This window comes from Equus asinus, chromosome 4, assembly GCF_041296235.1.
Source record: "Equus asinus isolate D_3611 breed Donkey chromosome 4, EquAss-T2T_v2, whole genome shotgun sequence".
In the NCBI taxonomy this organism is placed as follows: Eukaryota; Metazoa; Chordata; class Mammalia; order Perissodactyla; family Equidae; genus Equus; species Equus asinus.
In genome coordinates, this window is record NC_091793.1 from 35,812,791 (window position 1) to 35,828,408 (window position 15,618).

Genomic DNA, 15,618 nt, shown 5'->3' on the forward strand with positions numbered 1-15,618 from the left:
CCTGGCCCTCTTCCCTTCCTCCACTTACATGCGGCCTATTTTTTTCATTCTCTACTGTCCGGTCTTGAAAGGGGTCCCTCACTGGTTGTTTCAACAGTTCATAGGGGCTGGAATGCTCCATCTCCTTCAGTTTTCACTGCAAACCTGTTCCACTTTCCTGCTGTTGGACTCAGCAAACCTGGTCCCAGTTACAGCTGCTGTTCTTGGATGGGCCGGCCATGCTTTCCAGTGGCTGCCTGTTGACTGTTTGGGGATTCTCCTGTTCTCAGATCCACCCAACGCCCCACAGCTTCCCTCTGCTTTCTTCTGCACAGACGTTAATACCACGCAGGTCTTCATGTATACAGAGATTTGGGGGGATATCTTGTCACCCAGTTTTGTCGTAAATGTGTTCCTGCATTTTTAGTTAGCCATCTAGCTGTTCTGTCTTTATCTGGAGATTCAGAAAAATTTCAGAAACGATCCTGCAGCTACCATCTTCCCAGCTCATTTTATTTTATTATATTTTTACAACAACCATGTTTATCTGGGGAGAAAAGAAATGACATTTCCATTTTGGGGGGAAAAAAAGATAAGTCTGGCTGCACTGTATTGGATGGCTTTGAGGGAATTAAGCAGATATGATCAGCTGGTATGCACAAGGACAGCTGTCCCACTGTTAAAATATTTAAATACTTCCATTTCAGCTGGGAGGTAGCTGCTGCTCCGACCCCCAGTTCCCCTCCCTTGAATGTCCCTTCTCTACATGCCCCTCAGTAAAACTGGAACTAAAGGGTTCACGTCCATCGCAGGAGGGGCCTTCAGTATCCTGGTCTACCTCCAAGGCTGATTGGTCAGTGTCCATGCTGTACTATTGGTTTAATATTTTGAATATTACCTCTGGGCAAATGCACAGGGTTTGGAGACTGACGGGATGTGGGAGGTGAGAGAGAGGGTGACAGAGTGTGTGCATTCTGGACGGGCCTCAGTCGAATAGCCCAACCAACGTTTCTTAAGTACTTCCTGTGTGCTAGGTGGTATAGAAGGTGACAGGGTACAAAGACAGTAAGACAAAGCTCTTGCCATTGAGGAGCCCACAACATAGTGCCCCGTCTCTGGGAAACTTACCCACTGGGAGGATGCCAGTCTTGCCATATCAGGTGACGGAGCTTAGTTCCTGAGCAGAAGTGAGAGGAGGAAGAAAAGTGCAGAACTGGTGACAAGGCTCTTATCTAAGCCATCACCCTAACAAGCTCAAATCTCTGTCCTTTTGGAACGGAGGCTGCCCTGAGAGGCTGGGTGGTTAAAACACGTGGTAAATAAGCCAGGCAAGGAACGCTCTGTCCTTGCTCACAGTGAATCAAGCGGTCTCCTTAGACACAAAAGCCTGTATCCTTATCTATAGAGTGAATCAATTATTTCACAATTCATGTTCATGTCCTGATTGGACTGGCAATGCTTTCTTTGAATATGGAGAAAAAGATCTGGAAGAAAAGCAGGCTAGAAACACACTGTTTTGTCTAAATAATGACAACAACTTTTCTGAAGCAAGACTTTTACATTCCAGAATGTGATGCAATTTAGGAGATACTTTCATTTTTGTTGCCCAGTTACTGGAAGCACAAATCTCTTGGGGGAAAAAAATTAAAATAAGACTAGTTACTCACTGTCAAAGTCCAAAAATCACCATAAGGGAAAGTAAATTACCGCAACACCTTCATTTCCCCAAAGTCAATAAATCCCAATGGATCGCACGTATTAAGCAAATACATATTGAGCACCTACTATGTGTTAAGTGTAGTCCCTATTATGGCCAAATTCCACCTTGCCCATCGGGGAAATTAATAAGCAGAAATCACTGGTTTAAAGCTTGGCCTTGCCTCTGTCGAAGAGATATGGAAAGTCAGTGGTTCCCACAGCAGAGATAATACTTAAACAGGAACCAGACCTATATTGTGAGTAGGCCATTATTGTTTATACATTCAGATGGGACTTCTGAGAGAATGAGCACAGTCATTGCGGCTTGATTAGCCTGCAGGAGTTTGTGATGCATTTGGGAACTCCCCACCTTGGAGCCTATTTCCAAAGCAGAAGAATCAGACCCTATAAATTATCACCTGACAAAATGAGACTGTTGCATTAGCAGCTGCTGCCAATAATGTCTAGGAACACAGTGGTTTGCAATACGGGAAGGGGACGTATCCAAATCTTGGTGAGAAGGCAGGGTGAAATAAAAGGAGCATTTTCAGATTACACATTCCCTCTTAATAAGAGACTTTTATATGGAAATGTTTAAGAGCACAGGCTTTGGAGTTGGACTGCCTAAATTCACCTCCTGCCTCTAATACTTATTAGTTGTGTGACTCTGGATAAATTATGTAGCCACTAAATGACTCAGTTTTTGCATCTGTAAAATGGCAATGATGACTTTCGTGATATCTTTTCACTCAATTGTGTTGAGGATTAAACAAGTTAACACATATACTTAGAAAAGGGCCTCTCTCCCAGGTCCCAATCTACTGCTGCCTCTTGCTGACCTAAGCCAACCATTCTAGGGAGTGTCCCAAGCCTCAGACCATGAGAGACTCCAGAGGGGGAAGGAATCTTGGAGACCATCTGCTTTTATCCATTCTGGTATCCTCTCTCTGAAATCTTGGCCAAGTTGTCTGGCTCCTACTTGATCACACCCTAATGACAGGGTTTCCTCCCCACTGAAACACTTGTTCCATATCTGGACATTTGAAAAGTCTCCCTTGCATTGCGCTGGAATCTGTTTTCCTGTTTCCTCTGGCTGATGCTCTGTCCATTAGAATCACAGATGACAAGCTTATTAATATCCCTTTAAATAACAGAGGACAGCTAATGGTATACAATTAAGCATATGGGCTGTAGTCACATTGCAAAGATTGAATCTCCTCCTCTCCATTTGTTGGTTGTATGATCTTGGCAAATTAATCCTTCTATGCCACAGATTCCTCATTTGCAAAATAGGCATACTTATACTACCAATCTCATAGGGTTGTTGTGAGGATAGAATGAGATCATATCTTTAAAGAGCCTGGTACATAAGACTCAGTAAATGTCATCATACAGACATTATGTGTGTGGTGTACATAAATGTCATCAACAACTGATGCAGTTGGTAACCCTCTTGGGCAGTTGCTTCTTCAGACTCTGTTGCCTTCATTTGTCCCTGATACAATTCCCAATACCCTTCACCCCTTTCCTCAGACTGAGCTCCAGTTGCTAGTTTCCAGCTCCAGAATCCCTCTTTAACTCTATCCGCAGTATGGAGCCCAGGACTCTGGTGGGCTCTGGGCCACAAAGACCAGGATGGGCCATTATTTGGGTGTTTGTTCATTCATTGTAAAATCACTGAGAAATGATTTTAAACATCTGTATTTTTATAAGTGGATCCTAAGAGAGAATTGGCTTTTTTATTGCACATATCACACTGTTGACTCACATTGAACCCAGTATGGACTAGACCAGGGATCAGCAAACTTTTCTATAAAGAGCCAGATGGCAAGTGTTTTTGACTTCGCAATCCATACGGTCTCTGTTGCAACTACTCCACTCTGCTGCTGTGGCATGAAAGCAGCCATAGACAATACGTAAAACTTGATTTACAAAAAACAGGCAATTGGCTGAATTTGGCTGATGAACCATAGTTTGCCAACTTCTGAACTAAAACATATAATATAAATAAATCTTTTTAGCATATGATCCAGCAATTCCACTTCTGGATATTTATCCAAAGAAACAAAATCACTAGCTCAAAAAGATATTTACACCCCCATGTTCACTGCAGCATTATTCACAGTAGCCAAGACATGGAAACAACCTAGGTGTCCATCGATGGAGGAATGGATAAAGAAGGTATGGTATCTATCTATCCATCTCTCTATCTATCTGTATACAACAAAGTATTATTCAGCCATAAAAAAGAAAAATTCTTGCCATTTGCAGCAACAAGGACGGACGTTGAGGGCATTATGCTAAGTGAAATAAGGCAGACAGAGAAAGACAAATGCTGCGTGATTTCATTTATGTGTGGAATCTAGAGAAACAAAACAAAACTCGTAGAGATAGAGAACAGGTTGGTGGTTGCCAGAGGTGTGGGGTGGGGGATGGGCAAAATGGGTGAAGGGGGTCAAAAAGAACAAACTTCCAATTATGAGATAAATAAGTCCTGGGGATGTAATGTACAGCATGGGGACTACAGTTAACAATATTGTATTGTATATTTGAAAGTTGCTAAGAGAGTAAATCTTAAAAGTTCTCATCATAAGAAAAAAATTGTAACTATGTGTTGTGATGGATGTTAATTAGACTTATTGTGGTGATCATTTTGCAATATATACATATATCAAAGCATTATGTTGTATACCTGAAGCTAATACAATGTTACCTGTCAATAATATCTCCATAAAAAATATACATATTTTTTTTTTTGGTGAGGCAGATAGGCCCTGAGCGAACATCTGTGCCAATCTTCCTCTATTTTGTACGCAGGCTGCTGCCACAGCATGGCTTGATGAGTGGTGTGTAGGTCCAGGCCCAGGATCCAAACCCGCGAACCCCAGGCTGCAGAAGCAGAGCCTGCAAACTTAACCACTATGTCACTGGGCTGGCCCCAATAATTTTTTTTTAATGTCTTTTTTTCCCCACCTCTCACCCCCTGCCCAGCTTGTGCAGCTGGTTGTTTTTGTTGTTTTGCTTTATCTTGTTTCTTGACAGAAGTGCGAGGCCTTTCGCTGACCTCTGTTCAGCTTCATTTTGTGGGACTTGGCCCCTCCTCTACCCTGCCAAGACCTCTCCGAGCACTGACTTTGCCACTGTCCAAAGTAACCCTTATCTCTCTTAACTTTGTGCCATCTGCCAGTGATAAATGTGCGTTTTATATAGTCACCCAAGTAGTTGATTAAAATTCTGAACTGGAAAGATCTGGGGACAGAGGCTTGAAGCATGCAATAAACAATCTCCCTCCTTGTTGACTCTGCTGTATTCTTCAGAATTCAGCCCAAATATCAGCTTCCATGAAGTGATACTTACAACTCCCCTCTCTTCCCAAGACTCCCTGCCCAGACCAAGGAGGATGCCTACATTAGTCTGGGCCCTCCAGAGACACAGAACCAAGAGGATAACTATCTGTCTGCCTGTCTGTCTGTCTATCTATCTATCTACCTATCTACCTAAGGAGATTTACTGTAAGGAATTGCCTCACATGATTATGGAGGCTGAGAAGTCCAAGATCTGCAGTTGGCAAGCTGGAGACCCAGGAAAGTCGATGGTGTCGTTCCAGTCTGAGTCCAAAGGCACGAGAACAAGGAAAGCAATGCTGTGAGTTTCAGTCCGAGTCTGAGTCCACGTCCAAAGGCAGGAGAAGATTGGTGTCTCAGCTCAAAGACAGTCAGGCAGGGAGGAGTCTCTCTTAGTCTTTTCTTCTATTCAGGCCTTCAGTAGATGGGATGAGGTCCACTCAACTGGGGAGGGCCATCACCTTTACTGCATCTACTGATTCAGATCACTTCTCTCTTATTGTCTTCCTTTGAAGACAGCTAGGTTACTGGAATTTGATAAGCTAACAGGACATGGGGGATAAGTGACGGATAACAGCTCAATGTAACATTTCTTCCAGGATTGCCTGGGAGGTGATATTTTAAGAAGAATGCTAATGTCCTTATAACAAAGGTCTGAGTAATATAACAATTTCAGGCACCATGGAAGAGAGATTTTGGAAAAGGGATATGAATACTTGTCATCTTCCCCAAATCATATCGTGTTGTCTTTTCCGTGTTAAGAAAAGCCTGAACTCCCTCCCTTGTTCTCCTTTAAAGAGCATACATAAATGTGTATAGATTGCAAATCATATTAGTAAATATTATCCATGGCTTATAGAATTTTTCAGGCTTGTCCCCAGAGAGTGTCTAACAAAGCAACTCATAGCTTCACCTTTGAAACCAGTATCATGCCATTCAATTACCAGAAAAATGCCTGTCTCCAAATCTAGTCTCATCCTGAGAATAAACAAAAATAAAGACAGAGCTGTTGTGTTGCTGTCATTGATACTAAATTATTGAAAATCGTCGAGTATCTCATTTGCGCTGGTTTGGGGGCAGATCGGTCCTTTACCCCAAAGCACTTAGAGTGACTTGACTCCTCTTGGTTAGAAATTTGAGAGGGAGATTCCTTTGTCACTAACAGTTGAAAACTGAGGGTTAAGACCTGGGATCTGTTTCCCAAACATAGCTCACTCAGCTCCTTAAAATATATTCACCTTTAAATCAGAGTAAGAGTCGCAAACTGGTGGCTCCAGGCCCAGATCCAGCTAGCAGACACATGCAGTGTTGCCTACTTTCCTCCCCTCCTTCCTTTCCTTTTTGTTATAAAATGTGACTTTCTTTTGGCGGAGCATGCGCTCCCCCCTTCATCGTAGTTTCCTCCATTCCCTATTGCCCTACGCCAAGTAGCTTTACACACTTAAATTATTTTACTGGCCCCAGAAGGCATTTGAGTTTTAGACCCCTGCATTTGAGACATGGAGCAATTTGCAAAAGAGAAGGATAATTATAATGTCATTATCATTTTAGAGCATTTGTTATGGATAGGCATTGTGTTATATGTGCTTTGCATATATTATTTCATATATCCTACAATTTTATGAGGCTAAGAAAGATTAACCAGCCCAGAGCCACAGAGCAGGTAAATAGTGAGGTGGGCCTGGTACCCAGGCTGGCAGCTCCAGAGCAAGCAGCCAACACTCCATGAAAATGAGTGCTGTTTGGAAGCAGTCACACCTGTTCCTCTTTATTCTTAAAAATTTAAGGAAGCAGCAATAGTTCCTTTAACCCAGCAACAAACTATAACTGGGTCTGAAATACAAAACCCAGTAAAGAGAATAAACAGAAAAAACTGTAAAAACTGCACCAGGTTTTAGGAGGACATTTTTAAAAACATGAGAATGAGAATTTTTCTGAGGCCGGTTTTAAATTAACTGATCCGGTGTGCATGTGTATATATACCATATTTAGTTCTGTTAAAAATGCTTTTGTTCCACCAAAATTCTATTTCTCTGAGGACAGTGCAGGCAGAGCATCAGAGCTGATCATTAGCAGGTGTGTCTTCAGACCCAGAACCAGACCAGACAGGGGAAGCAGCAGCAGGAAACCGGCTGCCTCTCAACATTCTAGATTAGTCAACGCCCCAGTGACAACAGGGGCCCTCCCCGCCTCCCTCCCTCCTTTGTGTTCCCAACTGGGATCCAATGACGGTGAGATAATGGCCCCCAAACTACTGATCTTGTTATGTCTTTAGCAAGGGCCACTTTCCTCAGCTCACATGTTTCTCAGCTCTGCTGCTGTGCTCCAGGCTGAAACACTGCCCTCCTGGACCTTAGAATCGAGAGACAATGCAAGTTCTTCCCTTTTGAATCTCACTTACCTGGAATTTCAAATATTTCTAGCAGTTATTTATCAAGAATGAAATGTTTTTTAGAATACTGATATTTTCATGGAACAGAGAAGTAGACTGTATCCTCTGGAAATAGCTAGATCCCAGGATACTGTAGACTGAATTTTGTCTCCCAGATTCATATGTTGAAGCCGTAACCCGCCATGTGATTATACTGAAGACAGGGCATTTATGGAGGATTAAGGTTAAGTGAGGTCATAAGAGTGGAACCCTGATCCAGCAGAGCTGGTGCCCTTATAAAGAGAGGAAGAGATAGCAGAGTGCTTTCTCCCTGTGCACACACTGAGGAAAGGCCACGTGGGTGCACAGCAAGAAGGCAGACATCTGCAAGCCGGGAAGAGTGTTCTCACCAGGACCCAACCATGCTGGCACCCTCATCTCAGACTTCCACCTCCAGAACTGAGAAAGAAAATTTCTGTGGTTTAAGCCCCTTAGGCTGTAGTATTTTGTTATAGCAGCCCCAGCAAACTAATACACGTGGTGTGTGTGATATTGTCGTATTTAGAGTAATCAGGGTACAAAAGGATCAATATTAAAATGATGTCACTCAGATCCTACTTGTCAGTTCAGGGGCCTAGTGAGCATCTGTTCTTTTGTCGGCTCTGCTTCCCTGACTTCCTTTGGGGAGCTCCTTCACCCTCAGGCTATATAGTTTACGTGGGGTTGTCAATCACAATTTACTGCTCTACCCTGGACATGGGCTTGCGATAGCACCCTATCGCCCTGACAATGGTGATCATAATTGGTACAGTGGCAGCGACACTACACAAACAGGACCTATCAGAGTCCTTCTCTACATTTATATTCAGGACATACCGTGTGTATTTGATATTCATTGAGAGAACTTGCTTTTTCCACTAGTCTTGCTGAGCAAGGATCATACAAGCCTGGCTGAGTGTAAAAAGCCTGACTGTAATGAGAAAAAATGAGAGCAAAGAAAAGAGAGAGGAAACGTTACTTAAATACCTGATTCTATCCACGTCCCATGCCTACTCCTGGTTCCCCAGTTAGATGAGCCGGTATATTTCTTCTCTTTCAGCTTAACCTAGCTTGAGTTTGATTTCTGTCACTTGCACCCAAGAATCTGGACTTATACAAGAGGTTCACAAGTCCCTTCGTGTCCTTTGTCAACCAGATTCTGCTGGAACCCAGGCTCAGAGTTGCTTTCATTCTCCACGTGCACTTTGCTGATCCTTTTCTCATCAAAGGGAAGGCAGGATTTGTTATCATCAAACCTCCCACGGCCCAGGCATATGCTTCCTTGATCTCTCTTCCAGGTTTTCCTAGCTAAAAACCTCAGTTTTCTTATCTCTAAAATGAGAAGAGCTGCTGTGAAATCATTTCGTACAGTATCTAATGCTGTTTGTAGGTGCTTGGTGATGTTAGCTCCCAGCATGGAAAATTCTCTCTCTGGTGCCTGAGGACCTGGCCGTTGCTGCCATGTAGCAATCTTTTCTTTCTTCTAATGAAAAGCAGAAGCAATGAACAGATTAAGATCAGTATCTGTTGAGTTTACAATAATATCTTCATTCCCTCCCAGTACGTAAATCCTCTGCGTGAAAACCACACTTTGTTTAGTAATCATTCTTGCTTACTGTTCTTGTTTCAAGAATGGGAAGAAACCATTCCTTTGGTGTCCAGGAAGGAGAGATGAAATTAAATGTCCCCCTGGATGCTCAGTTTCTGCTCCGAGGAAACGAATAAAGAGGGTTAGCAAGCCTTCTCTGGCATGGGCATTTGGTCAGGGTGCAAAGACTTGGTTGGATCCTGGGCAACTCCTCTGCTGTCCACCATCACCGGCAAATGGGAGATACCACCCAGGGGTGAGGATGGTTTGGAAAACTGAGGAAGCCCATATTCAGGCTGAAGACAGGAGCTGTGGGGCTATTACTTGGCTGGTGCGTCTGATATGATAGGGGATAAGGGAAGTGTAAAATCCCTCTGTCTGGTCTCAGCCTTCTGGGATCCTACAATTTCCATTATTTGGGATCAAAAAGAATTGCAGTATAAACTGCCCCACAGAAGAGAAGCGTTCTTAACATTGGCAGACCCCAGAATGACTTCTGTTATCAGTCCAGCCTTGCTAACCAACCAACCGGAGCAGGGCCATGCTCACACCAGCTTGGCAAATCATTAAACCATCGCACTGAGTGGGCCGGCCTCAGCCAGGGCAGTAGGGGCCTTCCCTGCCACGGATGGGACTGGGACGTGAGTCGTATTGCCCCTCAGGCTAAGCCTTCCGCCACCCCTGACAGCAACCCCATGCCATCTCGGCCTGCTGTTGAGACTTTCACTTCCCTTCCCTTCTGGCCCCATCAGCTATAGGAAACCAGCACAACATGTCCCAGCCACTGTGCATGCGCTTATCTTGTTCAGTCCCCACCCTATGAGTGGGTACCTATCCCCATTATATAGAGGAAGAAACTGAGCTTTAAATAACCAGTTAGAAGGGGAAGAACTTGCAAGTCTGTGTGACTACAACACCCACATTCTTTCCCACTGCAATAAAAAGTTTCCACACATTAAGACTCCCGTTGCTAAGGTTTGTGATGAGGGATAGGCCAGCACACCCTGGCTAATTTCATGCGCTTCATCTCTCTAATGATCTTCATCACTTTTTGCTCTTAAATAGAAAGCCATCCTACCGGCACTGTTTAAAACGTTTACTCTCCCAAGAGAGGAGAGGCCGTCCCCGATGCTTTCTCCATCAGCCTTGAGAGCCCCCGGCACGGCACTCCTCTGGAACTGCACTCTCCTTCGTTCACATCTGTTCATGTGCTAACCAGGCCAGACTTCTCTCTGCAGTGCCCTGCTGTCCTCAGAGTGGCCTGCAGCCCTGATTATGATCCCTCAGTTGGCCTGGCCAGAGACCAAAGCAAATGGTCCTGCTCTGGGGTCCAGACCCGCTCTGGTTTCCTCACTCAAAGACCAGTTGGTAACCTGCCATACCCCATGCTTCCTGCTACTCATACAAATGATGCCCAAATGCACACTTCATCAAGGCTCTTCTCGAGAAACCCCTGGTCTACGAGGTTTTGAAGAATTTTCAAACGACCATCACTTGTGCGTCTTCTGTTTCAGTTTAAGCTAGCTTGAGTTTGATTTCTGCCACTTGCACCCAAGAATCTGGACTTATACAAGAGGTTCACAAGTCCCTTCGTGTCCTTTGTCAACCAGATTCTGCCGGAACCCAGGCTCAGAGTTGCTTTCATTCTCCACGTGCACTTTGCTGATCCTTTTCTCATCAAAGGGAAGGCAGGATTTGTTATCATCAAACCTCCCACGGCCCAGGCATATGCTTCCTTGATCTCTCTTCCAGGTTTTCCTAGCTAAAAACCTCAGTTTTCTTATCTCTAAAATGAGAAGAGCTGCTGTGAAATCATTTCGTACAGTATCTAACGCTGTTTGGCTGTTTGCAGGTGCTTGGCGATGTTAGCTCCCAGCATGGAAAATTCTCTCTGTGGTGCCTGAATTTTCAAATGACCATCACTTGCGCTTCCATTCGGCAGTTAGAGTGTCAGCCCAGGAGGACAGAAAGTCAGGGCGATGTTCGCGGTCCTGCGACTACGGCATTTATTGTGGTCATTTCAGACACTGGCAGCACGAGGGGCATAAATGGTTGGGCGCTTACTTCTTAATTGGTTTCAGGCCCTGGCTCACCCCATGTCCATTCCCATTAATCAGTAATTGGAGACAGCCGTCTACCAGGGGTTTTTATGGTGTTTTAATGCCATTTTATTTTCCTAAAATGTCAGTTCAACAGCCAAGGAAACCTACTCCCAGAGTCCTTGGAGGTTGTTTCGAACTGAAATCACCACCACCATGGTCGGCTGAGCGCTAAATGAAAAAGAGCGTTACGGGTCAAATTAATATTTTAGGGAAGAAAATGTGCAAACCTGCGCTGACATGCCTGCCAGCGTGATCTCGGGCCTTAGCCACAAAGCCACAGAGTGACAACTGAAAGGCTGGAGCCACTCAAGGCCACCAGTTAGGGCGCTGAAATCCAAGAGAAGGGGAGAAAGGATAACGGTGAATGGGTCTCTCTTCACCAACTGTGGTAGACTGGAGGGCAAGAGAAGACGGGACGGATGACATTTTTAAATGGATTCATTTTGTGAGAGGACCGCTGAATGAAAAGCAGTGGATTGGGCCTTACTAGAAACCACAGGTGAAGCCTTAAGAAAAAAATAAGATATTGTGGATGAATGATGATGAGAGAGAAAGCAACTTGACAGCAGCAGGTTACAAAACCGAATGTACAATATTGTCCAATGTTTGAAAACTATATATGAGAGAGAGAGAGGGCACATGTATAAGTGACTGCCAGGATTCTTAAGCCTGATTTTGCAATAGAATGTTCTGGAATGTTTTCTTAAAAATACAACTCCATACCCCTACCCCTAGAGGTTCTGATTTATTAGATCTGGTTTGGGGCCCAGGTGTCTGTATTTTAAAAGCTTCCCAGGTGGTTCGGATGCACTGTCAGCACTGAGAACTACTGGTACATACACAGAGGGGAAAAAAAAGACCAGAGATAGCTTTGTGGGGTATTTCTGATTTACTTTCTTTTCCTGTGGTTTTTCTATATTTTTACATATTGTTCTGTGAATGTGCATTACATCTACCATCAGAAAAGATTATTAATAAAAATTATAACTGAACTTATTTGGAAAAATAGTCCCAGATAATAATAATAGTATTAATGACAACAATTATTAAGTGCTTCCTGGGAGCCAGACACGGTTTTATTAATGTTGTCATTTAGTCCTTATAATAACTCTGTGATGTAGGCACTCGTATTTAGCCATTTTACAGATGCGAAAAGCGGAGGTCCAAGAGGTTCTAGTTCAGACACAAGAGTGACAGACACAGTGTGAACCCAGGGACTGTTAGCTGAGAGACGAGGTAGCCTTACCCCCACATGCTACTTTGTTCCGGTTGGAAGAAGTCCCGTGTGGTCCAAAGCCCAGCCTGGGCACCAAGGGCTCCCCTCCCATCACACCATCACAGGCCCTCTGCATCCTGGGCCTCACCTGTTCCTGCTTTGAGCTTCCCAGGAGTCAACGGAGATTTCCTCTCTGCCTTCCCATCAGTGTGCTTTCCTTACAGAGACTTCCCAGAGTTTGCTACTCGCCTACAAGGAAGAATTCTGTCACTATGCAAGTAGGGAGAGGGAAAAGAGAGAAGAAATTGAACACCGCAGGATACTGGCTGGCTATTAAGGCATGTCATAAGAATCCTTTTTCAAAATTCTTAATTGGATTTTTATTGAAGTGGAGAATGAAGATCTGTGAGGAGCCCCAGGCCATGATACGTGAAGATAAGGATGTGAAATTCTGTGGGGTTTTCCCCTGGGGAGAGAATAGAGTGCTCATCAGACTAGTTCCCCATTTCACAGATGGGGGTGCCAAGTCGTTAAGGGACTTCCTTAGAAAGAAAAGAATGAGTTGACTCTTTAGCCAGAACCAAAGATCTTTGCTAGTCCAAAAGTGGTTTGTGGATTTTAAAGATTTCTAAAAATCAGCAAATATTTAAACTCATTCTCTTTCATGGGAAGGTTGTCAGATAAAATACAGCACGCCCAGTTAGATTTGAATTTTAGATAAATAATTTTTTGGCAAAAGATGTCCCAAATATTGCATGGAACATATTTATACTAAAGAATTACTCGTTGCTTATCTGAAATTCGAATTTAATGGGGAGTCCTGTATTTTCATCTGCTAAATATGACAGACCTATTTCATGGGGAACATGACTTTATTTTCTCCTTGGAGACTATTTGCCCTTCTCAATGTCACCAGCCCAATGATTCGAAGACGCATGAACCAGAAAATTAATCCCAGCCCATCATTTGCTGCCAAACCCTCACCAGGCCAACTCCTTTGGTAGCGAACAAGTATTACGTATTCCAAATGCACACACCCTCGCACGCTGTGCACACATTCATTCACATGCACCACGCACCTTCAAACACAAGCATGCACACACTTTCACGTATATGTATACATATGCAGACACGCAGGGGACAAACAGACTTCCATTTCTCCTAACATTCTGAAATGCAAATCTCTCCCTCTTTGTTCAGATTTTCATGGCTTTCCAAAAAAAATAATTTTTCTTTTTGGTCAATTCCTGTCTATTCAAGCAGAAAGTCATGTCTCCAGCTTCCTCCGTGGGCCCAGTCACCCTGACCCGGCTTCCCACAGAGAAGGCTGGCAATAGGCCTTATCTCTTGTGTTTCAGAAAATTTGAATTTTTCTTTCCTTGCCATTGCATTAAACTGCCTATTTTAGTATAAAGGGGATAACAGTTGGCTTAGGGTCAGATAATGAATAAAATTTAATAACAAGGAAAAAACAAAACTGTGAATTGAAAACTGAAACCATATAATAAAAACACTTGGAAATGAGAGAGAAGAAAATTTCTAGAATATTCTCAAGAAGCAGTATAGCATAGTGGTTAAATGAATAATTCCTACAGCTGGGCTGCTTGAGTTGCAAGCTGGCCAAGTTATTTAACCTTATCTGTAAAATGGAAATAATAACAGTATCTGCCTCATGGGGTTGTTGTGAGAATTAAGCAAATATATAAAAGATGTATAAAATAGAGCCTGACACATGTTATTTACTATTATAATTACCTCTTATTTGCCAGACGCAGGGGTAGCCTCTTTACACATTAACCCCATTCAATTGTCAAAACAAGCCTGTGAGATATGTGGACAACAGGAAACTGAGGCTCAGAGAGGATAAGAGACTTGCCCAAAGTCACACAGCTAGCACACAGCAAAGCCAAGATTATTTAAGTACCAATTACAGTTTAAAGCCACTATTCTCTTGACTACCCAATATCATAATGGATGATAACAGATGGAAAGTACACAGGTGGTAAGGTGGTAGCTCTTCAGGGAGGAGACAACTCCCCCTACAGTCATTGCTTCTGTGGAGTGGGGAGGGAGGGTGTCAGGAGAGGTTTGGACTGGTGTATTTGGTAGAGAGGATAGGACCCTTTGTTTAGTTACAAACCTCACCCAAACATTTGCAAACCAGATTGGGATCCTACTTTCTTGTGACTGACTCACAGCTGCCTGCTCACCATCTCCACTTGGATATCTAATGCACGTCTCAGACTTAGCAAGTCCAAAACAGGATCTTACTTGAAAAATTGGCTTTGCCTCCGGTGCCCCTGGTTCAATGTATGATGACTCCATTCTTCTAGTTGTGCAGACCTAAAGACTCAGGGTTGCCCTTCACTCCTCTCTTTCTCGTGCCTCTGGTACCAGATCCATCAGCTCATCCCTCATCCAATCCTGTCAGTTCTACATTCAAAATACACCTAGAATGAAAGCACCCCTGCCATCTGCACCCTGATCATCCTGGTCCACACCATCTCCTCTTCTCCCGGTCCATGCCATCTCCTCTTCTCCTGGCCCATCCCGGTCCATGCCATCTCCTCTTCTCCCGGTCCATGCCATCTCCTCTTCTCCTGGACCATGACAGTCCATGCCATCTCCTCTTCTCCTGGACCATCCTGGCCCATGCCATCTCCTCTTCTCCTGGACCATCCTGGCCCATGCCATCTCCTCTTCTCCTGGACCATCCCAGCCCATGCCATCTCCTCTTCTCCTGGACCATGCCGGTCCATGCCATCTCCTCTTCTCCTGGCCCATGCCATCTGCTCTTCTTCTGGACCATGCCATCTCCTCTTCTCCTGGACCATTGCAGCAGACTCTCAGCTGGTCTCCCTGTTCCCACCCTGGCTCCTGCCATGGTGCGCTCTTCACACAGCAGCCCAAGTTCTCTTGTGAAAACAGGACTCAGATCACATCACCCCTCTGCTCAAACTCTTCCAAACCCTCTCATCTCAGAGGAAAGTCGAGGCCTTCCAAAGCCTGAAAAGCCCACTATGATCTGTAGCCCTCGCCTCTCACCACTCTCCTCAGCTCCATCTGCTCCAGCCATTAGGCCTCCATTCCAGTCCTTGCAATGCTGAGCAGGCTTCCACAGGAGGGCGCCTGCACTTGCTCTCCTCTCCACCCGACACACTCCACCACTTACTCCCTAATGTCCTTCAGCTCTCTACACTACTCAACCTCGCCCTATCAGAGAGGACTACACGGGCCCCTCTGCATAAAACAGCAATAAGCTGCCCTCACCTGGGCACCCC

The 15,618-nt window shown here is 44.3% G+C and overlaps 2 long non-coding RNA genes across 3 annotated transcripts in view; both read left to right on the forward strand.

Moving 5' to 3' along the window:
* The window catches only part of LOC139045052 (uncharacterized), a 70,541-nt gene that overhangs the window by 19,130 nt on the left and 35,793 nt on the right, over nt 1–15,618 (forward strand). The gene's annotated exons all lie outside the window — the stretch shown is intronic.
* LOC139045053 (uncharacterized) overlaps nt 1–15,618 on the forward strand; it is a 31,017-nt gene that overhangs the window by 13,623 nt on the left and 1,776 nt on the right. The window lies entirely within an intron of this gene.